We start from the raw sequence: 6,000 nt of genomic DNA, 5'->3' as shown, positions 1-6,000 counted from the left end.
TATCTGCATTGACTATTTACTGAATGTACAAGACTTTTAAAAGTGATTTAATGTTTCTTAGCTTCAAATCTGTTTGCTGTAATTTTCAAGTTGGTTGCCCATCTTTCCTAATTTTCAATTTTTATGGAATTAGTCACTTAGCTGGCTTCATTTTAACAAATACTTTTTTCTGTTATAAAGGTTTGATGATTCATTTTCTTATAAAATCTTTTTTTAGGCTCCAGACAGGTTTTGTAGCAGCAGGGAAAAAGGGGCCCTTTGAACTGAAAAGGATGCTGACCCCTGACTTAAGCCACCAGGTCAACACCAAACAAATACAGAAAAATGGAACGGTTACTTTCAAGGCTACGGGTGAAGGTGACTGGGTGTGTAAAAGCAAATATACATCAGACTGACAAAGAAAAGAGTGTTAAAAGATTTTTAATTTAGAACTTTAACTTTAACACACAGTAGCCACGTTGAACACATGTAACTGTAATGAACCAAATAAAACAGAAAAATGCAGGCAGCACTCATTATACTGTGTATAACACAGTATGGGGTTTTTTCTTTTCAGATGCTCCTGTCACTCCATTTCCCAGGTCATCATAGCACTCCCACACACATGGAGCTCTCCTGCAGTATGCAGTGTAATGCCCCAAACCACCACCTTTCCATGGAAAGCATTAATGCCCTCAAAGTGAACCACTTTCCTCGGAGAACCAGGTTGGAGGGAAATTCATTCAGTGGAAATTCTGTTTGGTTTGCAAGGTCAGTATCAATCCACACGATATCTCCAATGTTGTAGCTGTGAGTAACTGTCCCTGCACAGAGCTCATTTCCTGTGGTGCTGTCTTCTGTTTGGCCTCCAGAGATGGACTGGAGAGTGGCCACAGGCAGGTAGACTCAGGTAGGCCAAGTCCTGCTTCCACAGCAGTGCCAGGATGAGCCATAGCAGATTCTTTGAGGACAGAGATGGCAGGAGGAACAAATGGCACTTCCCTTGTCATCCCTTTGCTGAGGTAGCAGTGCTGTGAAGAGCAGTGTTTGGTAAAATAAACACTTGAGATGTTCCTCATTGTCTTAGCAATTACAGCGGAGATATCGCACTGAGCATCGGTTTGGATTGCAGCAGACCTCAACGAGACAGCTTCAAACATTACACTAAGCAGCTCTGCCCTCCTCCTGTAGATTTTTATGATTTTTCCTATAATGGTGGGCCGGTCTCTAGTCAAAATGCTCAGGCTGATTCTTTGTCCCAGTCCAGCCCTGTATGGAGCTCATCTGCAGTCTGGTGTTACCTACATCTTCCTATTCAGAAGGCAGAATTTCCGAGTTCGGAGTGCAATCAAAGCACCACGACTGCAGTTTTTGTGTTGGATGTAAAAGGCGCACATGACGCTGTGATGTAGGCAAGAATCATGGCGGCGGTCAACGACGGTCCAGGCGTGGGATTTCTCTCGTGGAAATGTGCAAATTATCTTTTCCTTTCTATTGGTAGGTGGCACAGTGCACTGTGGCAGGATAGTGCTAACATGTAAGCAAGCTAGAAGACTGCAAAGTAATGGAAGCAACATATTAACAAGAGAATTCTAAATAAAACCAAAGTTACTTTGCCTAGTAACTAGTTACATTGAAAGTAACGAGTAACTTGAATTAACTGAGTTACTTTTGATAGAAGTAACTAGTAATGTAACTAAGTTACTATTTTAAAGTAACTTACCCAACACTGGCAGAGATGCAATGGGGTCCTTATCTCTTCCAAGTCTTTTCTCTCTTGTTTGGCTTTTTGCAGAGTGGCCAAATTTGGAAGGTGGCTTGGCTCAGGATCCCCATCAAATCTGCTGGCTTCACTGAGCTCCATGCAGCCGGTCCCATTCTGCCCTCACGCAGCTCTTTAGCGATCTGTTCACGCAGGTTTCCAGACATGAACCGCTTGGAGTGGCCAGTGTGCAGAGAGATCTGTATTTCTCATGAAACACTGGGGCACCATTGGACTATTAATTGCTGTCTGTCTGTCACATGACATTTCTAACTGGCCACGACACTCCTTACAGTCGTCTCCAATGTCCAGAGAATTGACCTTGGACCTTTGCTCTTTGGAACACAAGTGTACATGTATGTTTGATCTTCTTCCATATAAGATCGTTGATGATATGAGTCCAAGTGCCAGGCTTCAAAATTGTGTATTCCCTTTTTTGAGAAGGAGAAAACTTGTCATTGTATTCAACCTTTTCAGGAATAAATTTAACCCAGTCCTCAAAAGGGACGTCTAGTTCAAAAGCTTGACAGTTTTCTTGTCCAGGAGAAATGCAATGTGAATCTAATTCTCCTTCACTATTACTTTCCTGATTACTTTCCTGATCACTGATTTCCAAAGCTGACCAGATGTTGTGTCTATTTAGCTTCACAAAAGTGTACAGGGCCTTTGCTGACATCATGTCTTCTAGCTGCTGACTCAGCTCTTTCCAGACTGGTGCAGCTGGAGGGGCTATTTTGCCATTTTGGACTATGGCCTCTTTTGAATTGCAAAGAATTGAAAAAGTGGAAACCTTGTCTACAGATGGCTTTTGAGGCATCTAAATAAAAGAAAAAAAACACTATGATTATGATGGAGCAAAACGTGATTTCTGACCTATATATTCAGCCAGGAGTAACCCCTCCCCCAAGTTCCCCACCAATCTACACTTTCATATTTTGTTGAATTCTTGCTTTTAAGATGGAGCTATTGAATTTATGAGTTTTATTGACTTGAGTGTTTAATCCATTAACATGTACTGTACAGCACTTTAGTCCAGTGTACTGAATGTTTTTAAAGCGCTTTAAAAACATTTTTTTAAGTTTTCTTGGATTTGCAAATTTGCAATTGCTGTATTTTTGAAAATGTTTAACATTGAAAAAAAATCCCTTTGATCCAGACAGTTAGCTGTGTCATGTAACTAAAACCTCAGTATTTTAAATGTAAGCTCACCTTGTTCAGAAATCAGATGAACGCTGTTCTAAGAATCCTTCAGACACAGTAGTGCCAAATAATACTTTTTTCTGCCAAAAAATGTGTATTTGATGCAAAAGACTGCTAGCTTGTTCTTTTCTCAAAGCGTGTTCATGGGAGTGTAAAATGTTCAAATGTAGTTTTCAATAAAGTTTTTTTAATCCACTCTAAAAAAAATAAATCCTCAAGCATGTGCATCGTAGTTTTATGAACGAAAAGTGATCGAAGTAAAGAAACAAACTACACTCATTACAAATTTAGCTGATTACATACAATAAGATTTTTTTTTTAACAGAACTTTATTGAACAAATGAACACACAAAGTGAAAGGTCATTTGAAAGAAGATATCTACCCCGTGATAACAGGGTTCTTGCTGATCGGCGTTGGCTTAGCCCTGGTTTATCGGAGAAATAAGAGAGTGGAACCGGCTGTTCAAACCCCCCCAAGGCTGCCCGCTGGAATCGAAATGGAACGAGGCGCAACCTCTCACAACGAACGTAATATGGTCAACACCTTGGAGACGCTTACAGCTGCTGGGAAGGCTCAAAACAACACCATTGAGCGTATGAGGGGAAACATCAGAGAGAGGCCTGCTCAAAATGAGACCCTTGAGCGACAGTTGGAAAACATCGCGGAACGGATCACTGCAGCTGTGAGGTCTCAGAATCAAAAGACTGACAACACCTTGGAACAGACGTTTGATACCATCATGGGGAGGCTCGCGACTCTCCAACGGGAGATCGAGAGGCCAGTGTCAGACTGTTAAAGACCAGCCTGAAAATTCTCCTGGGCTGCTCGCATGGAAATTAACAAAATCAACATGAACATTGCGGATCCCCATAACGGCGCCAGCTGCAGGCCCAAGGCTGGAGCCGAACAATCACTCCCTGATAACGACTGTGTTATGACTGTCCTTCCCATCCCATGCAAGGCCACCTGGGTTGGCTGGAAGACTGTTTACTTAGCCTGTCGGGGCGAAGGACACTGTCTCAGCTGAACTATGGACACGCACGCACATACATATACACTGATGTGCACACACTGATCCCCCCTCCCTTTCCAAAGGCCTTCGATGCTTGTCCCCTCCCGGGGAAGATAGCAGTCAACTGGACCAGCGCAGACATGCTGCAGGACCGGATGCGCTGTTTACACCGGCTCTCTTACCCTTTACCCGCCCCTGTTGCTTGTCTTGTGTTTCTATGGTGTATTGATAGTCATGTGCTTTTGTGCTGAGGTGTTTTTTCTGTTATCAAACTGTTCTCCCACTAGGAGCTCAGTCTGAGTGGAGTTTTTTTTCTCCTCCTCTTACCTCATGTTATGTATTTTCGTTGTTTTTTCCTATCAGCCGACCTTTCTGACATGTCTGCCCAATGTGATGTTTGTGTAAAGTTGGTCAGAAGGTTCCTTTGTAAGTGCGCATGCGCCATTAGCGTGCTGCCTGCTGTAACCCTAATTTCCTTCGGGATTAATAAAGTGTTCTGATTCTGATTCTGATTCTGAAAAAGACATTTTTCAGCAGTAACACCATAACAGAATATCTCAGAAACCGTAGCAGCACAAACGCTAATTTTACCTGCACAAACCTGCACAAACGTAGCACTAAAAAAGTCGACCATTTTGGTCTGTTATGGAGCAGTCTGGGAGGATGGTGACCTTTGAACGACCTATATAATAAAGTTTAATATCTCAGAAACCGTAGCAGCACAAACGCTAATTTTACCTGCACAAACCTGCACAAACCTGCACAAATGTAGCACTAACCGCTCCGCCTATTTGCCTTTACTTTTTAAGTGGGTGGGGGGTCAGCTTCACTCTGCTCAGCGAGCTGTCGGCTTTCAGCCCCGACCGTGTTCGTGCCGTCGGTGAGAAAGTCACATCTCGCTGATTCTGATGTTTTGGCGGGTCTGAGCTTTGTGTTTACGTCTTTTGTGTTCCTGCTCTCATTTACTGTTTTAGCTGTTTGGTGGTTGTTGAAATTTTGTGAGGTTTAACCTGAGATTCTGGCGTTTCGGGCAAAATAAATGTGTATTTAAAAATTCAGGATTTTAATAATTCGATATCACGTTATCCAAGCTAGAATCGATTTTAATGGATAAATCGATAATCAAGACCCACCCCTGGTGCTAACCACTTTACTGCTGTGCTGCCCAACTATTACTAGCACCAATTTCCCAGTCTCCTTGACTTTAGCAGTACCCTGAATTAACAACAAGTTGTTAAGGAAAATCTTGATTAAAAATGCAACCACCAGGCGAGCGTGTCTTTTGAAGTGAGGTTTATTAAAAAAGAAAAGAAAAACACTGCAGTGGAGAAAATGTTCAGGTTGATGGGTCTGTCTAGCACAGGCCCACCGCTGGAACGAGACAATTTAACTACACAGCAAAAGCATTGAACACCAAGTAGGCAAAGTCCTTTGTGTTACTCATGCATGAGGGAGACCGGACCGGAGCCAGATGTCGTAGCGCCCACTTGACCTCCGTCGGACTCTCAGCCAGGTTCCCTGTAGCACTCCTTTTATTGTAGTTACATGAATATGCATGGGTTCATTAACATGACGTTTCACATAGGTATACATGCGGACAAAGAATACCTTATCTGTGTGTGTGTGTGTGTGTGTGTGTGTGTGTGGGGTCAAGATGTGACCCTGTGAAGACTCCCCAAAGCTGGTGCCAGGAGTCCAGCGGTCCATCTAAGCAAAAGGCTCGTATACTTAACCAGATACAGAGTAGGTGTCCTCCTATACCATGAATCAGTAAGTGGAGATATGACCGCTCTCATGACCTTAAGGTGTGTGTGCATGCCAGAGCACTCTGGAAGGCACACAGAGTCTTTACGGTCTGCTAAGGATCAAACCTCTATCATTATGCAATCTTTTATAAAACTCTAAGCACATATGAGTAGATATTTCTAAGCATAAATGACAATCCATTATACAAACCTGACACAGGTCAAACAGCAAACAATTTCTGAAGAAGGACACCGCCCTGAACCATTTTATACCTCCCAGAACACAAACAAAGAACATTCC

At 42.7% G+C, this 6,000-nt stretch overlaps 1 long non-coding RNA gene across 1 annotated transcript; it reads left to right on the top strand.

The window, feature by feature from the left end:
• The first annotated feature begins 221 nt into the window (after nucleotides 1-221).
• LOC143419118 (uncharacterized) lies at nucleotides 222-1,350 on the top strand. The gene is made up of 3 exons (XR_013099095.1): nucleotides 222-365; nucleotides 557-750; nucleotides 852-1,350. It is a non-coding gene; the product is annotated as an uncharacterized LOC143419118 (long non-coding RNA).
• The last annotated feature ends 4,650 nt before the right edge of the window (nucleotides 1,351-6,000 follow it).

This window comes from Maylandia zebra, linkage group LG6 (genome assembly GCF_041146795.1).
Source record: "Maylandia zebra isolate NMK-2024a linkage group LG6, Mzebra_GT3a, whole genome shotgun sequence".
Lineage (NCBI taxonomy): Eukaryota > Metazoa > Chordata > Actinopteri > Cichliformes > Cichlidae > Maylandia > Maylandia zebra.
The sequence above is the reverse complement of the archived record's forward strand: the minus strand, read 5'-3'. Positions and strand labels throughout refer to the sequence as shown.